This window comes from Sylvia atricapilla, chromosome 1, assembly GCF_009819655.1.
Source record: "Sylvia atricapilla isolate bSylAtr1 chromosome 1, bSylAtr1.pri, whole genome shotgun sequence".
In the NCBI taxonomy this organism is placed as follows: domain Eukaryota; kingdom Metazoa; phylum Chordata; class Aves; order Passeriformes; family Sylviidae; genus Sylvia; species Sylvia atricapilla.
Genome location: NC_089140.1, coordinates 72545240 through 72567806, shown reverse-complemented (window position 1 = coordinate 72567806; position 22567 = coordinate 72545240). Strand labels below are relative to the sequence as shown.

Sequence of the window (22567 nt, the reverse complement as noted above, 5' to 3'; positions counted from 1 at the left end):
TGATTTTGCAATAGAAGATATACTGCACTAGACCTAACTTCTTCCCTTGTCAAGTAATACTTTTTTTAACTTCTGCTTAGATGAAATCCAATGATGATCTCATTACTTTTCAATAATGAAGAGCATTTAAATATTTAATTTGAAGGAATGATTAGTAATTTTCATGAATTGGAAAGATGACTTGCATCTTGGGTAATTTAAGCTATACTATCAAGTTTTTTTTTCCTATTTCAGTACCCTTGTAGAAAACACAGTGGATATTTTGATGTGTGTCTCTATCATCATATTAAGTGTATTTTTTTTCTTGTGTGTTTTTTTCTGCAGTAAAAGACACCGGCCAGAATCAAAAGCTCCACAAAACTCTCTCTCTTTGCATGATTTTTTTAAGAAATAAATCCTAGTCTTCTTGAAAATGACTATGACAAAACACAGTAGAATATCAGTCCTTGCTAGGAGCATTGGCAGTTCAAAAGATGTTAGCTGCTCTTCCTCAAACCTCTGAATGATAAACTTCCTTCATCATTCTTTATTCCTTTCTCTTCTCAGACTATTTCTAGAAAAATAGAGAGTAATGTATAATTATGGCTGTTAGAATATATTATGAAAGATGTATATCACATCTCTGACTTGTTATTGGATACCTAAGCTAAATCCGTGATCTTTGTCAACACGTGCCATTCAAGCATTCATATATACATAAGTATTCAGAGGTGTAGCTAAAAATACTAGAGGAAGTATCAAGTAAACTAAAACTTAACGAGTTCATCTCTTAATAAATATTCTTCACAGAAGTCAGAAATATTATCATGAACCCAGTGTTAAGTTCTAATTTGTGTGCTCACATGAACTTTGAAGGTGGCTGCTGATGCCTCCCTTATCAGATTTATGTGTCTTTAATACTAACTGGTCAGGAGATGATCCTAAATTTGCGAAATATCACTTAGTTAATTTCATATCAAATGTAGTGTTATTGGAAATATAGACAGGTCTTTTATGAAATTGCAAAATTGGAATTTTTCTCTTTGAGGCAAAAACATTGCCAATTCCTAGGCATAATTTAAAATCTGTATCATTAAATTTTACTTTTGTTATTATGTTGAGGTGCTGGAACCTGTCCAGAGAGCCACAAGGGTGGTGAAGGGTCTGGAACAAAACTCCTATGCGGAGTGGCTAGATGAGCTGGTGTTGTTTAGCCTGGAGAAAAGGAGGCTCAAGGCAGACCTTATCACTCCCTACAGCTGCCTGGAAGGAGGGTGTAGCCAGGTGGGGGACAGCCTCTTCTCCCAGGGAACCAGTGACAGGACAAGAGGACACAGTCTTAAGCTGGGAGAAGCACCGGGGGAGCTTCGGGTTGAACATTAGGAAGAAATTCTTCAAAGAAAGGGGAATTAGTCCTTGGAATGGGCTGGCCAGGGAGGTGGTGGGGTCACTGTCCCTGGAGGTGTTTTTAAAAAAGACTGGATGTGGCACTCAGTGTCATGGTTTTGTTAAGGTGGTGTTAGGTCTTAGGCGTTAGGTTGGACTTGATCTCAAAAGTCTTTTCCCACCAAGTTAGTTCTGTGTGGTTCTCTGATCATTTATCTTCTTTTCGTAGCAGTGTGGCTGCTGCAGATGCATAACAAGATTCCCATCAGTATGTGAAAACAGTTTCTATGGAGAGTTACAAACAAGACAGTGTATGATATATTTTTAGAAATCTGTGAAAGCTTATTTTGTTGCCAAAGATAGTAATTGAGTCACTGATTGCATAAAGCATTTTGAGGAGACTGGGGGGACGAAAAAGTTGCACAATTTTCATGTATGTACATGATAAATACTCATAGGACAATGTACTTGAATTGTTAATACAAGATGAAATCTTATTTGGGTATAGTTCACACATTATTAGACTTTAATATTTCCAAATTTGTTTATGTATATTATAATTTTTCTTTTAATGTCTCCATTTCATAAACAGTTTTACGCCATACATAACCTTTTGCTGATAAAACTTCTGGGACCTGTTTCTGATATTGAAGGCTGCAGGAGACTTCTTCCTTTTCTTTGCCCTCCACAAATAGCTAAAAAAAAAAAAAAAAAAAAAAAAATTCATGTAGCAATTCCAAATCCACCTAAAATTTTTCTTGTACTGTAATGTTTTTAGAGCAGGTTATTAATGTATGCATGATGAAAGGTCAAACATATCCCTCTTTATGGTCTTGGTATCATAATTTACTTCTTAATTATAAAATTAAAACCACTATACCTTTAGAAACCATTGGAAATTTTTTGTTGTTGTTAGTTGATTGGGGTTTTTTGAACTCTTATAGAAGAGCTGAGTTACTCACATCATTCTAGTCGGTGATTGTGAATGAAAGAGGCATAGTTTTTGAGGGGAAAATAGCTGCAAAATGTGAAGGACGTAGCGACCTCAGTACCAAGTTCCCTTGTCAAATCTCCTTTGAACATTGTGTACTGGATTGATTGCCCATTTCAAAAAGGATACCCATATGGCAGAAGAATGAGACAGCTATTCCTGTACTATGGAAGAGCATCAAGAACTAAACATGTGCCTTAACTGCTTTTTCCCTTATTGCCAATTAATCTAGCTTCCTCTCATTAGACTAGCTTTCGTGAAATACTGAGACAGACTTGTGGCACTTATTGTTATGAATTATATTAAACTCATCAGGACTGTCCATATTTAAAAGGTCTTGAAAGCTCACCTTGATGAATGTTTCATTCCTAGAATTCCCTCAGGTTTGGTTTTCTCACCCAAGATTCCGGTGGCTGGAGTATTTTGCCCTCTGAAGACCTTGAGCCAGACACGAGAATGAGACGGAGTCTTCAAGGTCTTGTTTTTCACATTTTTTTGTATTGTGTATTTATTGTTATCTTACAATGTTCTCTGTGCCCGGCCGAGGTGTTCTGCTGCTCAGACACAGGACGGCTCCCCCTCGATGGGAAGTCGCAGCCTCTTTGTACAGATAATTACGTGTCTATTATTTATAGTTATGTGCCAATGCCTATCACCTGTACCAACAGGGTCATCTCTACTCTGACCCAATCCCCTTAAACTACTTTGTGCCACCGTCACAGCAGGAGATGGAGGCCAGGGGAGAAGAAGAAGAACTCAGGGCACCACCCTAAATACTCCATCTTGTTTCCCCATTCACTTCCATTCTAAGAACCACAAAACTACACAATTTTTGACCCTGTGATAAGTTACACTACTGTCTATCACAACTTTGTGGTTTGTAACTCTTCTCTCAATGCTGGACTTTTTTTCCACAGACTGAGATCAATGCCAGTGTCTTCCTGGACTCTGTGCAAGGGTCTCCAACATCCCTGGACTGGCTCCACACCCCCCTGTCCAGGATTCAAACCCTCTTGCTTGGGTCCCAGACCTCTTTGCTGAGGTCTGTGACCTTCCAGGGTGTTCAAAGGAATGTCCTGGACTCCAACAGAGTTCAGCTAAGGGAAAACCTAAAAATATATTAAAAACAAAAGGAATTTCCCCCTTAGATTCCCAAATAGAAATGGGATGATGGAGCTGGCCAGCAGCAGCACAACATGGAAGTCACAGCACAACAAGGAAGGATTTTGAAACATAGTCTTTTGGCAATCTGTGTCACAATATAATCTGATTGAATCCCATTTATAGATCAAGAGGTTCAGTAAAATGTAAACTTGTCTGGATCCTTGAAGCAGACAAGGTGAACCTCAGCCTTTTTCATTTATTTGTTGGGGGTTTTTTAACTTTAGGCAGACTTCATCAAATGTGTAAGGCCTGTTATTTAAACACCTGTGCTATCCCAGTGTTGTAGTGAGGCCACACATCAGGGTGATCAAAGAAAACATATGCCATATAGAAGTAGTTTTCAGCCTCAGTGTCTCTTAGGAGTTCCATTGGAGGGCTTCCTTGAGAAGTTCTCATGTTTCCAGAAAGACTTCATACAAAAACTAATATAACAAAAAGCAGAGAGGAGATGTATGTAGCAATTTCTCCAAGTACATCCATTAACAATCTTAGTACTTAATAAAATATATGATATTTCAGACAGTTACCATTTTTTTGAAACAGAATTTTATGGTATGTTTCCCTGTAAGTTATTTTCTGTCTTATCACCAAGATGCTTAGTTTGTGCTGGTTTTAGATGGGATAGACTTTATTTGGTTTTTTATTTGCTTGGGGAGGCAATAGGGATTGGAAGGTTTTTAGTTTGGGGTTTGTTTTGTTTTGATTTTTAAAAATTTTATTTGGTTGATTTTTTTGGTTTGTCTATTTTTTTGGTTTTTGGTTTGGTTGTTCTGTTTTGTCTTGCATGGGAGACATTTAGATGCAGAAATACAAGCATGGCCCTCTTATGAAAGTTTTTTTTTGTCAGAAAATACTAACAGTCTATTTTGAATTTCAGAGTTTATAGAAATAAAAACATGGCATTGGCATGATTTCACACAAGTAGTAATGTATTATCAAATTTGTAACATCAATTTTATTACATTTAGTGTTGGGTTTTCTTGACCTTGTGCCTTTATTTATAATGTAAATTTATTTTAACTTTTGGAAAGTATTAATTTGCTTTGAAAGTCCTCAAAATATCCCTAAGCCCCTTCAGAACTGTTTACTCCTGTTACAAGTATTACCACATCTACTTTTGAAGGTCAAAAATACTTTCAATAGTTTTACAGGCCAGATGGTAATGCCTTTGCATTTGTAACTCAGGCTTTTACACTGTGCCTCATTCCCATAGAAATTAGAAGGAATGGGACATCTTGGCATGAGTTCATAGTGTGTTAGTAGGGCACATTAGAGGACAGGGTATACTCTCTCTTTGTGCTAGTAATATTCTTATTTGTTTTATTGCCTGTGCCAACAGGCAATATTGTGTTTCCCTTACAAAGCACACATTTCAAGTAACCGTCTCTTCCCATTTCAAGAAGAGGAAAAATAGGAACATGGAGAGGGTTTGGGATGAATTTTTCATTTTTTGTCACCATCAAATTGTAGATATTTTATTTTTCAGAACTTAAGCGCATGCATGTTTGGACTGAGTCCAAATAATTAAACTATGTCCTAACTTTTGAGACTTTTTCATATTCTTGTTCTTGTTGTAGAATTTATATTTCCAAGTTGTATTAAAATGGAAAAAATTAACCTTTTAATGGAATTTATTTACTTATCTATTTTGCAAATTTTAGCTGCATTTGCCATGAGGTATAGCTGTAACACCAATGGTAATTTTAATTTTATCCATCTTTCAGTTATTGAAGTTTAACAAAGGCAGAAATGCAAAATTTACTGCAGTAAAAGCATTTCAGAAACACACAGATGAACAGCTTTTTTTGCTGTTGAAATGTGATTCATAGCTGATCATAACATTTCCAATCTCCTTTGAAAGCACTTTGGTGCATTTTTTATATTTATATTTATTTATTTTTGGTTTTCTTATTACAGATGAAAATTCCAGGAATCTACAAGACTGAAATATCTGTTTTACAAAGACATGTTTTGCCATTTACATTCTATATTTTGTAGGCCCTTTTTATCATGTTCTTGAAAACTCAGTCTAATTCTTCCTCTTCTCAGCTGCTGAGGCTCTTCATAAATCAAAAGATGCACCTGGTGGTTCTTGGAAATTAGAATTATTCCTGGTATGATTCAAACTCAGCACTCATCTTCATTGTTCCCAGATGCCATCACCTGACTGCAAGTTCCAGGTGCTCTCTTTCCTAGCTGAGACCATGCTGCAATTCCCTGTAAATCTCACCATGCACAGTGATTCGGAGAAAGAGACTTTGTACAGCTGATATAAGTGAAACTAGGAGATATCTTTAACTGCCACCCTCACTATTTGTGTCTAAATACAACTGACTGGAAAAAAGACAAAGACTCCTCAGTAAGTTCTGCCTATTGTGCAACAACTTTTTAGAGATTCCCAACTTGTGTGTTGCCTCAAAGAAACAGCAGAGAATGAATAAGAATGAAGATTCCCATGCTTTCCTGGATAAGAAACCAAGGTTGAACTTGTCAGGCTTTAAGGGAAAGCCTGAAACAAACCCAACTATTCTCCAACGCAGTTTCCCATTGGACACTGAATGTCACTTCAGAAATTTCTGAATTCCACTTTACCTCAAACTGTACCTGTTCATATTACAGTATCCATTTGCTGATTCAAACATTCATTTACTTGTGGTTTGTTCTTTGTCTTACTCTGATTACTCAATATTTAGAAAGTAATGATAGGGCTCCTTTTGATCAATATGGTTCCTATCAGCATCTTCTTGTAAAAGTTCTAGCTGCAGGTCAACAAGCTGTGATATAGAATTGCTGATGTTAGTGGAGTCTACCTTATTGTACCGATATTTGTTATTATCTTTGTTGAGGTGGACATGTAGAATTTATGCATGCTAAATTAAGTTTAAGGAGTCTGAAATTACAAGTTATGAAAAATATTTTCAGATATTCTTGCCATATTTAAACATTTCAAAAAATGTTTATTTGTTGTAAACTTGGGTGACCATTGGCTTGAGACATATTTTAAATGTATTTTGAGTTCCCACTAAGACTTAGAAATAAGTGAATTAATAAATGTGTTTTGCTATATATGTTTGGTTATCCAACATCCAAAAATGCCAAGGGAGTTAACTTGTTGGTCTGTGTATCCTGTGTAAAGCCTATACCTTCCTGTGCTTAAATCCAAAATTGCTCTCTGACACTGTGAAAGGCTTGATTTAGCATTCTTCCCTAATGAATAGAATAGAGCATAACCTATGTTGGATTAATCTGTCCCCATTTCTACTTTTATTCTAATTGTCCTCAAAGGTGTATTTTTATGTCTAGACAAAATATAGCTATAACAGGTTGCATATTCAGAGACTAGGAAGCTGGTTTTTTATACTTTAAGTCTGATGCCAGTGTAATATCAGACAACATTCTAAAAGATCACTGTCTGATTAGCTGTCTGTCTAGGGCAACAACGTGCATATAAAACTTATGAAATTACTGCTGCCTTTAATGCAATGTGCTTAAAAACACACCAAGTGTGTTAGCATTTCTCTAAATGTTTCATTGTGTCCCTTCTGTGGGTAATGAATTTACATTTCAAAACCACAAAATTTTCTACCAAACCGAATTTTTACTTTCCCAGTGAACACTAAGTTACAGGTCAAATTTTATTGATATGTATGAAGGCCTGGTTTTATGTCAAGCAGTTTTCTATTAGGAGTGCTAATTATGCTGGCTATAATGGTTTATGTACAAGCCTGTGTGTGCCTATGTGGGCAAATACATTCATTGCAAACTTTTCTATTTTAGTTTTGTTCTTCCACAGCTGTTCCTACATATATTTCTGCTTCAGTAATGAAAGAGAAGTCTCTGCCAAGTCGACCTGGATCTGCAACTGTAAATTAGGCCTCTAAGGAATCACAGAATCACCACTTTAATTTTCAGATTTCCTACGGAAAGGTACGTAACAGCATTTCTAGATCATGTCCCAGAGCTTTGTAGACACACACAGTGATCAATTAGAGATAGCCATCCCATGAAATATAAAATCACTTCATCTTGTCTGACTTCCAAAGTGTTTACATCTGCAATTGAAAGAGAAATTATGAAAAAGAAATGTTTGTGGTTATGTTTGGGATCATGCTGGTTAGCCACCTGCTAACCAATCTATTCCTCTTTAGTTTAAATATTTTCTCCTCCAATAAGTTTGTGTTCAGCCTCAGGGCCCATCAAAGCCCCATATTTACGTTTGATGTGTTACAGCTTTGCGATGTGCTGCGCTCAGCTGTGGAAAGACAAATTTCTACACAGTTCTCTGTCTGCCCTTGTGGCAACTGGCTGGCTATGTAAGAGCCATCTAGAGATTACCAACTACTCATATTTATTTTATAATAACATTTTATTCACATGTTTTTTCTTTTTTAAATGTGAACATTTAAAAACAAAAAGTTAAGAAAGGATTTTTTTTCTCTTTTTCATGTCAGATATGAAATATTCTTTATACAGAACCAGAGGTTAGCTCAACTATCCTTAGAACCTTGATACTTTCCCAAAGCCATGGGGTTTAGCATATTTTTTTAACACATCCTTCAAATTAAAACTATAACATCAATTCTGTCAACATAAAATTATCTATGCAAAAAACCCCAAACTTGTAAGCTGTTGTAATGTTATGGTACAGTTGTTAGGGGTTTTGTCTCATGTAAACTTATTTCCTTAATCTTGGAATAATAGCTCTGTTTCTGAGATATGTTAACTTTGTTTTTCTCTTCAGTCTTATGTGAGGAGCTCTTTTATAAAAATACTTAGGTTTTCTTTCAGCACAGCAACGGTATAGTGAATGCTTAATAAATATTTAAAAGCTCCATCTGCCAGAGTAAACTAGCACAGGCAAAGCTTCCATGTCCTCTGGAGGTATTTAGCCCAATGTATTTAACAGCAAGTCACTGTTCTATGAAGCCATATCCTGGTTTATATGGGAATAAACTGAGTTTTTCAAGGCAATAAGTTTATGAATTATGCTTTTCAAGTTTCTAAGTTATGAATTACATGCTGCTGGGACAATCAGGACTTCATAATAAGTTTTCCTTGGTAGTATGAATAAAGTAGAAAAGATGAAACTTTTTTTTTTCTGTTGGTGTATAAAAGTATTGACTGTGTAGTCAGCAGAATAGATTGTGGTGGGGGGATTAATTCCATTCAAGAATGAAATCTAAGGTTTCCAGAGAGTGGTAACCATGTGAGGTTAATAACTTGGGACAACCACTTATTGAGAAATCTTCTATTATGATATAGCTAGCTCTGACAAATGATGGCTATATTTGTCACTTGCATTTTTGTTCAAGAGGTATCTTTTATTCTTCACTTTGTTCCTTGGGGGAATTGCTGAAGCTTGTGACTGTATTTGGAAAGATTAGACTATCAAAGGGTAAAGTTATCATTCATATGAATGTCAGTCTTCATAGAGTATATAAAATGTGAAATATATCAGGTGGTCCAGATTGGAAAGAATCCACAGAGATGCTTTTTCCAGTAGCAAAGAATAATTGTTTTGCTTTCCAGAATGCAAATGAGTGCATCAACAGTTGCTGCTCTAGCATGTCTTCTTCAAAATTCATTTAAAAACACAAGAATTATGAGAGACACTTTTTTCTTTATGGATTTTAAATGTCATAATAAAATGTGTCCCTCCAGATTCACAGTTTTGCACCTCATATTTGCCTTTGATATAGAAATAGTTAGGCTAAAATGTCAATACTGTTAGTCTAAAACTGTAGTTCTATAATCATCTGGACTAAACCTGAACTCCAGACTGACCTAGAGGAGAAAAAAAACCCCAAAAAACAACAACAAAAAAGCCCAAATAAGCAAACAAACAAACAAAAACCAAACATAAAAATCCAAAACAAAAAACAACCAACAAACAAACAAACAAAAAACCAACAAAACCAACCAAACAAACAAAAAAAATCCACAACCCACACCTTGTCTCCAAGTCTTTCAAGTTTAGTTTAAGATTTGATAGCATGAATTTTTTTTTTCTACTTGCATTTACTGCAGTATTTGAGATGGCCTGAGTTGAATGAAAATCTTATTGACCATGTGATTTTCCATATTTTAAGACACTACATTCAATCAGGATGTTGGGGGTTTTTTTGGTCTATCCTATCAATTTGAGCAGAAGTAATAAATTAATAGATGGTGCCCACTTGCTTCCAATTAATGACCTGAAGAAAGAAATATGTGAATAATTTTGAGATGTGTTGAAAACACTCATTTGTCTCTGGATTTGCATGATTGAAAGCATGGAATGAAATCTGGGTAAGAATACAATATATTATGCAAAATCATTTCTTGTTAAACATGGACAGGATAAGCTAGATTTTTATGTAGAAATAAGCAGTGGTTTACAAGAGTCACTTTGAATCTTACAAGTTACATGAGAAGTCTTTTCAAGCAAATGCCAGAACCTGTTTCAGCTGGCTTATTGTACTTGATGAGAGTAGTTTGGGAATGCTCTGAAAATTATGCAAAGATCACTAAAAAATTATCTTCCAAGATATCTTGTATTGTGCATACTTTTTCAAGTTGATCTTTTTCCTAAGACCCTTGCATTTATCTTTGCTTTGTAAATCAGGTCTCTCAGAGTGCAAGTCGACCAAGAAATCAAGACATAAACAAATGTTGCCATTGAAAGATAGCAGGGGACAGTAATTTTTTTTTTTAATGTATTATCCATACTCTCAGGAGTTCATCCTTGCAGTATGACTCCTTCACAACGTACAAAGACTAGAAACCTTGCACTTTCTAATATTTTCCCTAACATTTGGTAATTTGAAACATTTCTGGTACAGATGATTGAAAAGTCTGTATATGTCTTTACATAAAGCAAAACATCAAAAGAAATTTGATTTCAAAGATGTATCCAATAAACTGTGGAGAATGATGTCATAAATTGGAGGCACTAAGGGATCAGTTCAGGATCTACAATTCCTAAGAGTCTCAGTGATGAAGAATAAGCATACCTATTTTTTGACATACTGTATGCAAACAAGTTCAGAACAATTCAATCTTAATATGTCTCTTTAAAAGGCATCTGGAAAGTCTCCGCTAATGCCAGATGGATCCAGGAGATTATTTAAAGGAAAGCACAGTTTTACTTGATATCACAAAGAATTATTTTAAATCACCTGTTGACTTCTTAGTGAGCCTGGAACTAGCTGAAGAATCTGTGGCTCCTGGTTTCGGTTTTACTGAAGTGATCGAACAAATACAGTCATAGCCTGATTAATTTGTATCTATATAAATCTCCTATTACCATGGGAATTTGATTTCTTTCTGATGTTAACAGCAGAAAGAGTCTATACTAGTGATTTCAGTAAAGTTAGGGAATCGAAAGGTGTGATTTCTGCTCCACAGGAAGGTGTATGGGTAAAGTTGCACTGGGCAAATTTACTATTTTGTACCTATTGATATTGATTATGTTTAGAGGCTGAAGTAGAAGCAGTATTTTTCCACTTTCCTACAACAAATTTTAGTACATAAATATATTTGGGTCAGCAACATGAATGTTTCTGATGCAATACAGATGTAAAATTTGTTCAGGTCTGTTACACAGACATGGCTACCTTTCATTATAGGGATCATCACTCACTATCAAAGTAGGATAACCAGCTCAGCTCCTTAGCATGTCATATTAATAACTTCATAACTACAAACCCACAAGCTGACTATAACCTGTTCTCCATGGCCATCTCTATTCAGCAAATATCTAACTTTTGTTCAAATCTGAATGCAGAAACAACCTCTTTTAGTTAGATATTTTAATTTTTTCCTTACAGATCAAAAGACATGAACTTGTGGCTTGATAGAACATTTAAAAATTACCAAGATTACAGTAGTTTTAAAATTAATTGCACTTTGCATTTTTTAAACTTTGTACAGTTTAAAATGAATTCTTTTTTTCTCTGACATGCAAATTCTTTGCACTTCTATAGGTTTCAGACATCAAGAATTCACTTCATGCGTCATGTGATACTATATGTTAACAGTGTTATTTCACAATATACATGAATTAAGGAATCCTTTTTAGCACTTGGATGAACCAGCTAACTTCATACTTTTAATATGCCTTTTAAAGCTCACATCAAGGGATCTTACATCTAAGGAATTTATTAATGTTACATGAAAAAGTGAAAGCTTGTCTCACTCTTTAAATAACCAGGCACAAATACAAAGTTTTAGACATTAGATTTGTGGTTTAGATGATGTCTTCTAAACACAGTTTTAAAAATCTAGCTGCAGCCCTGCTCCCGGTCAAAGTCTGTGTCAGAAACTCATCTTTCAAAACAGCAACTGGAAATGCCATGGAAAACCAAGGAAGAAAGAGTTAATGTGAGGATTGCATGTGTCTGAGAAAAAATAGTTTATCAAGGGATTCCTGAGCTATACCTTTCATGTGAGCTATTACTCTCAATATTCATTTTTGATCTGTTTTCTGACTTTACCTAATCCCTTGCTGATGGTTTTTATCTTGATAGGTTTCTTAAGGAATATGTAGAATTATATCAATAAATTTTATAATCTCTTTTCGCTGTGAAAACTGTCCACTTATTCCAGTTTCCGATTTCTATATTAAAAAAGTATTAGTTTAGAAGTTGGCTTTCTTTTATATCTCACAACACTTTAATTGCCTTTTTTTTTTTTTTTGTGAATAATCTTATCAAAATCCCTCAGAAACCAAGCATGTTTTATCAGCTCCATAACCCAGATGAAAATGTTTGTTGTAACACTGAAAGAAATACACTCTGAAAAGTCACATCCCTAGATTACCTTCCCTAATATGAATATGACAGAACCATGCTGGTTACTTAGGATATTAACTGCTATAATTTCTGTCACATAGGCTGGTGTGGAAGTTGGGTTTTCACACCTGTGTGTGCCAGTTTCACCTCTGAAACTATGCTTAAATACCGATGTGGCATTTGCCATCTTTTCCTTCCTCTGACACCAAGTTTGCTTTACACATAGGAATTGATATTTAACTAAGAGTTATGACTGAACACAGACATCAAACTGCTGCAGAACTGTCTTATCTTATTGATTGACTGTTGTTCAATGTATTGCTTTGCTTTGTGTTTTGTACTGGGTTCAATTTTAAAATCTCTGAGCCTTTTCTCTGACAGTGGATTCCTGTGTAGGCTTGGTCTGAGAACTGTCTTCCTACCAGTAGGAATATGAGCACTTAGTTTAGCCTTTCTGCAGTAACTTTAATGTCACTGACTGTTCCTTTTACCACTTGATTATATGCTCTCCTGACTTTCTGTACTATAGGTTCCATTAAGGGATACTTATTATTAAAGGCATAAAAACTCATAGGCAGCTCCTTAACCTCTTGTGATATTAATTTCAACTGCTAGAGATTATACTGTTAGTTATTTTAATTTCCTATATTTCCTTGAGTGTATTTCTGATATATTGTATCTTCTTCCACTTTTTTTTTTTTTTTTTTTTTTTTTTTTTTTTTTTTTTTTTTTTTTTTTTTTTTTTTTTTTTTTTATTACCTGGGTAATAGAAAAAGGGAACAAAGTGAAATGCAGTGGTAAAGACGAAACACCAGTCAATGTCTATGTCTAGGTCTTATGTCTTTAAATGATCTTCAGGTCATCTTCAGACATTTTACATACTCAAGTGCTGCCCTTTTTATTTATATCTAAGTTACATTTTTAGTGTAGTTTCTCATTTTAAGTGCTAGGAACCAAGGGACTGAATGTTTTGTGAACTTTTTTATTTCACAAAGCAAGCAAGTCAGTCTCCATAAGTTCCTGATGACACCTTTCATCTCTGTCTTCTTAATAACTAGATTCCCAGTTGTGTCTGTGTCTCATCTTATTGGCTAGTACCCTTGTCTTTGGAGGAGTATGCCTGAAGCAAGAGGCTGTAGAATTTATCTATATTCTGATGTCGAAACCTTTTTTTACCTTTTCAGATCTCATGTCAACCTCAGTCAGGCTGGAATTAAGCTTAGAATCAATGCTGAATATTTCAAAATTCATGTCCATAATATTTAGTATCTAGGACATATTGTACCTTTTTGTCTTCAAAATTCACACAGTTCACTCTGGTGTATCTGACAGAAAAAGGTGAATGAACTTTGCAAAAAGGATAATTTACTGACAAAGTTTGAATATATTTTGATTTTTAAAGGCATAAGTACAGGTTAAATGTCTTCAGATATAGCTGCTAGATATCACTATGCTCAAGCAGTTAGCCTGTAATAAACTCAAAATAAAAAGTGTTTATTGAAAAATATCAGCTGGTCACAGTTGGTCTGGGCTAGAATGTGCATAAGTTGAAACACTGGTGTTAAACGGATAAACAGGCACAAAAAACTGCAATATTTGATCATATGCTCTTATCTGTATCACTAGAAACTTTGTAAAGCCCTGAACCAGCAGATTTAGAACTGCTGTGTTTATGGTTTTGTTCTGGGTTGAGCTGCCTCCTATCCCATATATCCATCCCATATCTTGGATATGTTGTTATGTCTCGCAGCTGAACCCCGCCCTCTTGGGCCAGAGCCTGCAGTTCCTTCTCTCTTTTTTCTTTCTTGGCTGTTTCAGCTCTTGCTTCAGCTAGCTCGGCTGCTTTTGCCTTCTTCGCTTCGCTTTGCTTCGCTCTGCTTCGCTCTGCTCTCCGGCTGCCCCTGCCGCCGTTTTTCTTCCCCCCCGCTGCTTCTGTTTGGTTTTTTTCCCTCCTTCCTTTCTCTCCCCAGTCACTCAGGCTGCTAGTTACCACCCCAGTCACTCAGGCTGCAGCTAATATCCTGGGCTCCGGGCCAACAGCTAAACCAGACAGGGAGTCTAAGACACTGGCAGTCACAGGGGCAAAGAGAGCACGAAAGACTGATCGACCAGTAGAGGATGATGATGATGAAGGTGAAGGGCCCTCAAGGCCTCCCGAGGACACCCAATCAGAAGCTGGACAAACTGACGTAAAATCAGAAGCCGAACTAACTGACACCCGATTGGGAGCTGGATCAACTGGCCTAAGATCAAATGTCCAACCAGCTGGCACAAGATCAGGACCCACTATTGATGCTTTTTCCCTGAAGGACCTCCGAGGTTTGAGAAAGGATTACACCCGACGACCAGATGAGTCTATAATTAGTTGGTTAGTGCATCTCTGGGATGCTGCAGGCGAAGCTACAATTCTGGATGGCACTGAAGCAAGGCATTTGGGCTCCCTGTCACATGATCCAGTTATTGACCAAGGAATGATGAGGGTGGCTACCCCTTGCAGTCTCTGGGAACGAGTCCTGGGAAGTGTGGCACAAAGATACCTGTGTGCAGACGGATCTCTACATGCAGCAGACCCAGTGGAAGACCATAGAACAAGGGATCCAACGCTTGAGAGAAATGGCAGTGGCAGAGATTATCTTCTCAGATGACCTAAACACTAAGAACCCGGATTTGGTACCATGTACACCCATGATGTGGCGAAAACTTGTACGACTTGGACCATCTGAATACGCTTCTGCTCTAGCAATAATGAAGCGGGAGGAGACACACGAAATCGTGCTCAATATGGCAAGGAAGCTTCGAGCATATGCTGATGCAGTACATGGCCCAACTCACGCCAGGATTGCAGCTCTGGAAACACGACTGCAGAAATTGGAAGATAAATTAGAGGAAAATCACAAAAAACTCAGGGGAGAGATTAGGGAGGACTTCCTCCAAATTTCGGCCATTCAAATTAGAGACCCTGGTGTTCAACGCGGGCGTACCTCTGTTGAGGAGAGAAGGCGCACTCCGAGAACCGAGTTGTGGGTCTTCTTGCGTGAAGCTGGGGAGGACATGAGGAGGTGGGACGGAAAACCCACTGCTGCTCTGGCACAACGGGTGCGTAAATTGAAAGAAGGTAGGATTCAAAGAGGAAGTCCTACTAAACAGAGAGCAGCACCAGTTGTCTGCAGCCGGGATGATGATGATATGTCTGATCCCCTGGAGGGAACCTCTAGGACATATGTCCAAAGAAAGAAAGATAATCAGGCTTAGAGGGGCCCTGCCTCTAGCCAGGTAGAGGTTGGGGAGAATCGTGTGTTTTGGACTGTGTGGATTCGATGGCCTGGCACATCGGCGCCACAGAGACATGAGGCTTTGGTGGACACGGGATCGCAATGTACTTTGGTGCCATCGGAACATGTGGGGGCAGAACCAATTTCCATTGCCGGGGTGACAGGGGGAGTACAAGAGTTGACTTTGTTGGAGGCTGAGGTGAGCCTGACTGGAAAGGACTGGCAGAGACACCTGATTGTGACTGGCCCAGAGGCCCCGTGTATTCTGGGCATAGATTTTCTTCGGAATGGGTATTTCAAAGACCCAAAGGGATTTAGATGGGCATTTGGAATAGCATCTGTAGAAACAGAGGGTGTTAAGCAACTGAACACCTGTAGCCACCCTGTCTGGACTATCGGATGACCCATCTGCTGTGGGATTGTTGAAGGTGGAAGATCAGCAGGTGCCAGTCGCCACTTCTATAGTGCATCGGCGGCAGTACAGAACAGTTCAAGATGCAGTGGTTCCCATCCACAAAATGATTCGTGAGTTGGAGAGCCAAGGGGTGGTCTGTAAAACCCACTCACCCTTTAACAGCCCCATCTGGCCTGTGCGCAAGTCGGATGGAGAATGGAGGTTGACTGTGGACTACAGGGCATTGAATGAAGTGACTCCACCGCTGAGTGCTGCCGTGCCGGACATGCTGGAACTCCAGTATGAGCTGGAGTCCAAGGCAGCAAGGTGGTATGCCACTATTGACATTGCCAATGCCTTTTTCTCCATTCCTCTGGTTGCAGAATGCAGGCCTCAGTTTGCTTTCACCTGGAGGGGTGTGCAGTATACTTGGAATCGGCTACCCCAGGGGTGGAAGCACAGTCCTACCATTTGTCATGGATTGATCCAAACTGTATTGGAAGAAGGTGAGGCTCCAGAACATCTTCAATACATCGATGACATCATTGTGTGGGGGAACACTGCAGCTGAAGTGTTTGAAAAAGGAGAGAAGATTATCCAGATTCTCCTGAAAGCTGGTTTTGCCATCAAGAAGAGCAAAGTTAAAGGACCTGCTAGAGAAATTCAGTTCCTGGGAATTAAGTGGGAAGATGGACGGCGTCAGATTCCCACTGATGTCATCAATAAGATCACAGCGATGTCTCCACCAACTAACAAGAAGGAGACAAGCTTTCCTAGGTGTCATAGGTTTTTGGAGGATGCATATTCCAGAATATATAGTCAGATTGTGAGCCCTCTCCACCTGGTAACTCGCAAGAAAAACACTTTCCAGTGCGGCCCTGAGCAGCAACACGCTTTTACTCAGATTAAACAGGAGATTGCTCACGCGGTAGCCCTTGGCCCAGTCAGGACAGGACCGGATGTGAAGAACGTGCTCTATTCTGCAGCCGGGAGCCACGGTCTGTCCTGGAGCCTTTGGCAGAAGGTGCCTGGGGAGACTTGAGGCTGACCACTGGGATTTTGGAGTCGAAGTTACCGAGGGTCAGAAGCCAGCTATACTCCAATAGAAAAGGAAATTCTAGCAGCCTATGAAGGGGTTCGGGCCACCTCAGAGGTTATAGGTATGGAAGCACAACTCCTCCTGGTACCCCGACTACCAGTGCTAGGGTGGATGTTTAGAGGAAAGGTTCCCTCCACCCACCACGCCACCAGCGCTACCTGGAGCAAGTGGATTGCCCTCATTGTACAACGCGCTCAAGTTGGGAAATTGAATCGCCCTGGAATTTTGGAAGTAATTACAAACTGGCCCGAAGGTGAAAGTTTCAGTGACCTGGGTTGAGGAAGCTCCGCCATACGACCAGTTGCCAGCAGAGGAAATATGTTACGCTTTATTCACCGACGGTTCCTGCCGTGTCATAGGGATGGGTCGGAGGTGGAAGGCAGCTGTATGGAGCCCCACACGACAGGTCGTAGGGGTCATTGAGGGAGAGGGTGGATCCAGTCAATTTGCTGAACTTAAAGCCATTCAACTGGCCCTAGATATTGCAAAGAGAGAGAAGTGGCCAAGGCTCTATCTATACACTGATTCTTGGATGGTAGCCAATGCTCTGTGGGGATGGCTGAAGAAATGGAAAGAGGTGAACTGGCAGCGTAGAGGTAAACCAATTTGGGCTGCTGAAGAGTGGAAAGATATCGCTGCCTGGTTAGAAACCCTACCTGTGAAGATTCGCCATGTAGATGCCCATGTCCCCAAGAGTAGAGCTAATGAGGAGCAGCAAAATAATCAGCGGGTAGATCAAGCTGCAAAGATAGGGGAGTTGAAGATAGATCTTGACTGGGAGCACAAGGGAGAGTTATTTCTAGCACGATGGGCCCATGATGCCTCAGGTCACCAAGGTAGAGATGCCACCTATAAGTGGGCACAAGACCGAGGGGTGGATTTAACCATGGACAGCATTTCTCAGGTTATCAGTGACTGTGAAATATGCACTGCCATTAAGCAAGCCAAGCGGATGAAGCCTCTCTGGTATGGAGGGCGGTGGTCTAAGTACAAGTATGGGGAGGCCTGGCAGATTGATTACATCACACTGCCTCAAACCCGCCAAGGCAAGCGTCATGTGCTGACCATGGTAGAAGCCACCACAGGATGGTTGGAAACTTATCCTGTGTCTCATGCTACAGCCCGCAACACCATCCTGGGCCTTGAAAAGCAGGTCCTTTGGAGGCACGGCACTCCCGAGAGAATTGAGTCAGACAATGGGACTCATTTCAAAAATAATCTTATTAAAACCTGGGCTAGGGAACATGGCATTGAATGGGTATATCATATCCCCTACCATGCACCAGCCGCGGGTAAAGTGGAGAGGTACAATGGGCTGTTAAAAACCACCCTGAAGGCGTTGGGTGGAGGGTCCTTAAAAAACTGGGAGCAGCATTTAGCAAAAGCCACCTGGTTAGTTAACACTCGAGGTTCCACCAACCGAGCGGGTCCTGCTCAGTCCCAGCACCTTAATGTAGTAGATGGAGGTAAAGTCCCAGTGGCCCATGTTAGAGGTTTGTTGGGAAAGACAGTATGGATCAACCCTGACTTGAGTACAGGCAAACACATCCGTGGAGTTGTCTCTGCTCGAGGACCGGGTTGTACATGGTGGATAATGCAGAAAGATGGAACGATGCGATGTGTACCTCAGGGAGATCTGAATATGGGGTAAGATTGATATGTGCTGAATGTTACTACCATTGTCTGCGTGTTAGATCAGTTAGACATGAAACAGAAGGAAATGTGTAAGTGTTGAAGGTCTGAGCAAGTAAGACGGATGGAAATGTGTAAGTGTTAAAGGTCTGAGTAAGTGAGATGAAAGTTTTAATTGGATGGATATATGGCATAAGGGGTGGAATGTTCTGGGTTGAGCTGCCTCCTATCCCATATATCCATCCCATATCTTGGATATGTTGTTATGTCTCACAGCTGAACCCCGCCCTCTTGGGCAGGAGCCTGCAGTTCCTGCCTCCTTTTTTCCTTCTTGGCTGTTTCAGCTCTTGCTTCAGCTAGCTCGGCTGCTTTTGCCTTCTTCGCTTCGCTTTGCTTCGCTCTGCTCTCCGGCTGCCCCTGCCGCCGTTTTTCTTCCCCCCCGCTGCTTCTGTTTGGTTTTTTTTCCTCCTTCCTTTCTCTCTCCCCCCCGCCCCCCCAAGGTTTGAACCGGCTCCGGACCTGACCTGACCTGAGAAGTTGGAGAAGTCCCGGGGCTTGCAACAGACGCGTCAGCACCCTCCTCATCACAGTAACCCGTCTTTTCCCACTATTCAGTGTTGGGGAGTGTATTTTTTTGTCAATAAACCGGTTTTTCCACTTTCCTCCAAGGTATTTTCCTTCCCAAACCCAGGGCTGGGGGGAGGAAGGGGTGGGGGAGGTTTGGTTTAGGGGACTCCTTTTGGAGGTTCTTCCCTAATTTACTCAAAACCAGGACAGGTTTCTTTTAAAAATAAGTTTAATTGGCAATGAGTTCCACAGTTTAACCACAATATGAGAAAGATATACTTTTACCAGTGAATTAGTTGTCATCTTTTCATGTAGTTGAATATTTCTTTGTCTTTGGAACAGGCAAGCACTTGCTTTAAATAATTTTTCTATCTTTTTATTTTCTCTATACTTACTGAGTTACTTCTTTCATGCTTTTCTTTAGCATTTATTCTTGTATGTTTCTTTTTTTTTCTTAAATTCTTGACCATTTCTTTCACTTTTCACTGAATGTTTTATTGAGTTTTGCTTCCTTTTGAAGAGCTGTATAAGCAGTGCATGATTAAATCTTAAGAATCTACTGCAAGGTAAATAAGGGAAAGATATCAGCCTCTGATGGAGAAACCACAACAAAAATGAAGAAAGAAATACATGATTAGAGGAACATTCAGGTACAAAAATATCTAACTCTGCGTGATAAGCACCAGATATCCCTTTCTTTTACGGGGTGTAATTTAGATGCCTTGCTTAGTCACAAGCTCCTCTGTTGGGAGCCTGCCTTTTTCCAGTGACTGCATAAATTCATACACAGGGAACCTCACATTTTTAAATTAAAGACCTAAAATCAGATGACCTGAATCTCTTTCCAGAGAGGGTAGTAGAAGTCTTTTAAGTTACTCAAATCAGTAGTTGAATACCTTTAAAATTCTAACTTTGATATTCTTACAATTAAATAGGACACCTGAAGCCAATTATGAAATTGAATCCAGGTTGTCTTTGTTCAAAACTAGCATTGCAATAATTATTCTACTTCTCTTTCCTACAAAATATGCAAATTTGAGCATTCCAATTCTGGCTTCCATTTTTGCTGTAGTGTCTAATTATGTAAAGGGAAATATAAACAATAGTGACTTTACAGAAAAAGTGCTTTTAGTCACACAGTTACAGATGATGCTCACAGTTCCTTTGTACTAATGCCCTATTCATTGAAAAGATTTTAAAATTATCATAAGAAAATACCATTCAGTAAATAATGATACCCACAGAGGTAGGAAATACAAGAAAACCCATTTTTATTTCTCGTAATATTCATAAAAGTTTAGTTTGCTTTTCTTCTCAAATCTATTTTTGTACCTAAGTAAAGCGCCCTCCCCTCTAAAGCTATTAAATTCCTTACAGTCTTTTTTTTTTTTTTTTTTTTTTTTTCATCCTGATGTGCCTTTTCATTGACATGTTGGAATTAGTTCAGAGATCACAACTGCCAAAGCCCTCTGATCACACAGAGCTGGCTCTCCCACTACGGTTGCTGTTCAGAGCATCCACAGCTACAGCTGCTCAAAATGAGATCAGCCAGCTTATTCTCTGGGCTCTTTTCAAGATTGCTCCTGCTGCTGATCTGCTTCCACCTGCTCTGCCCTGAGCAAAGTGTTTCTATTGCAAAAATACTCAACGATCAAAAGAGTTCCAGATGAGGTGCCCTGGCTCTTGCCTTCAGGTGGGCAATTCAGCACCCACTTGGCAGCATCGTGTGACTCTTAGGGCATGAGTTTCCTCCCCATAGAGACCTGGGCACAAGGGAAAATCTGTTCCACTACTGATTTATCATTCTATATTTATCAAAAAGATACTGCTTAGTGTCTATTATACTTCTCCTTTTTCCTGTCTAACACAATTACTTTTACATGGACAGTAACTTAATAATAGCATAGTTTTAATTAATCATAATAAATGATTAATTGAAGTCTTAAGCCTGTCTTGAACTCAATTTGTATTTATTTATCCTTTTTTTCTTACTGATGGTAATAAGTTAAAAAAAAATTACATTTGCCAAATTTGATGATGAATAAGCATATGAAACCTACTATCACTATTTAACAAAAAAGTTATTGAAGAATTCATTATCTGAAAATATACCCTTACTATAAAACCAGACATTACATAGAAAATTTTATTGTAAATTTCTGGAGATTTTTTTATGGTGTAATATATATTTCATACATTCAAGTTGCTTTTTATTACAAATTAATTTTTCTAAATTTCAACTTCTTATATAAATTTTAAAATAAACAAAAAGGAAAGCAGAATCTGGACTTAAACTGTATCAAATATATTACAGCATGTAGGCGTATTTGAAACATCTGTGTAGTACTTTACTAATGCTGCAGCTTCTTCTTGAGCAGTTACTCCCATCCCTGGATGCAGCCTATTATCATCCAATACTGAGCCCACAACAGTTGTTAATTTATTTTATGCTTGTTCTAGTTAATTTGTTTGTTTTGATATGAATTTAGTGTTGTGAGCTATGATCAATAGCAGGGGTCCAGTAGTGTTAATGTGCAATTTAGGAAAACCTCTCTAATCACAAAGTCACAGGAATTTCAAATTCCTGTATCTGCTTTTCTACCCTTCTCTCTTTCAAATATTTATATGTCTTAGGCTTTGAAACCAAAAAGAAGAAGAAAAAAAATTATTCTATTCCATCTGTTGAAATCTAGTTGGGGTGTTGTTTTTTCTTTACCTGTTGTAACTCCAGAAGGGAGGGTGCAACTGCCTTTCTGATACCAAGGCAGCTGTTAAAACCAAGTGGGGGGCATTGTTTCTTATCTCTTTCTACCCTCCCGAGGGATATCTTCTGTTAATGGGCCATTAAAGCTCACCAATGACATGACACATTACATCACTCCATTGTGAGATGCTCTACCCAGAAAGGAGGAGCCAAACCATTTCCACCTAGATAAAAAGGAGCCAAAAGTGTCATCAGACATCCAGTGTTCCCACAGGACTCCCAAAGGAAGACCAAACCCATCTCTGGACCCTTTTTCTCTACAGGACTACCTCTGCTTCCAAAAGACCACATCTGCCTCTCCATGAGGGCTTATTTTGGACTGTTGCCAACACCCTGACCAACAGGGTGTCAGGTTCTATTTCTGATTCTGTCAGGGTTTTCTAGGATTTCTTGTTTGTTTGTTTGCTAATTTTCCTATACTACAACATTTTTATTTTTATTATCCCTAGTAAAGAACTGCTATACCTATTCCCAAAATCTTTGCCTGTCAGCCTTTTAATTGCAAATTTATAATAATTCGGAAAGGGAGGGGGAGGGGCTTGCATGCC

General features: G+C 38.7%; 2 long non-coding RNA genes across 2 annotated transcripts in view; one reads left to right on the top strand and one right to left on the bottom strand.

Annotated features, from left to right (window-relative positions):
• Nucleotides 1-13047, top strand: part of LOC136365620 (uncharacterized) — a 449115-nt gene extending 436068 nt beyond the window's left edge. The window contains exon 2 of the long non-coding RNA XR_010744380.1: nucleotides 12950-13047. This is a non-coding gene — a long non-coding RNA (uncharacterized lncRNA). The remainder of the gene's footprint in view (nucleotides 1-12949) is intronic.
• Nucleotides 1-22567, bottom strand: part of LOC136365615 (uncharacterized) — a 333496-nt gene that overhangs the window by 131219 nt on the left and 179710 nt on the right. The window contains exon 2 of the long non-coding RNA XR_010744379.1: nucleotides 12981-13050. This is a non-coding gene — a long non-coding RNA (uncharacterized lncRNA). The remainder of the gene's footprint in view (nucleotides 1-12980; nucleotides 13051-22567) is intronic.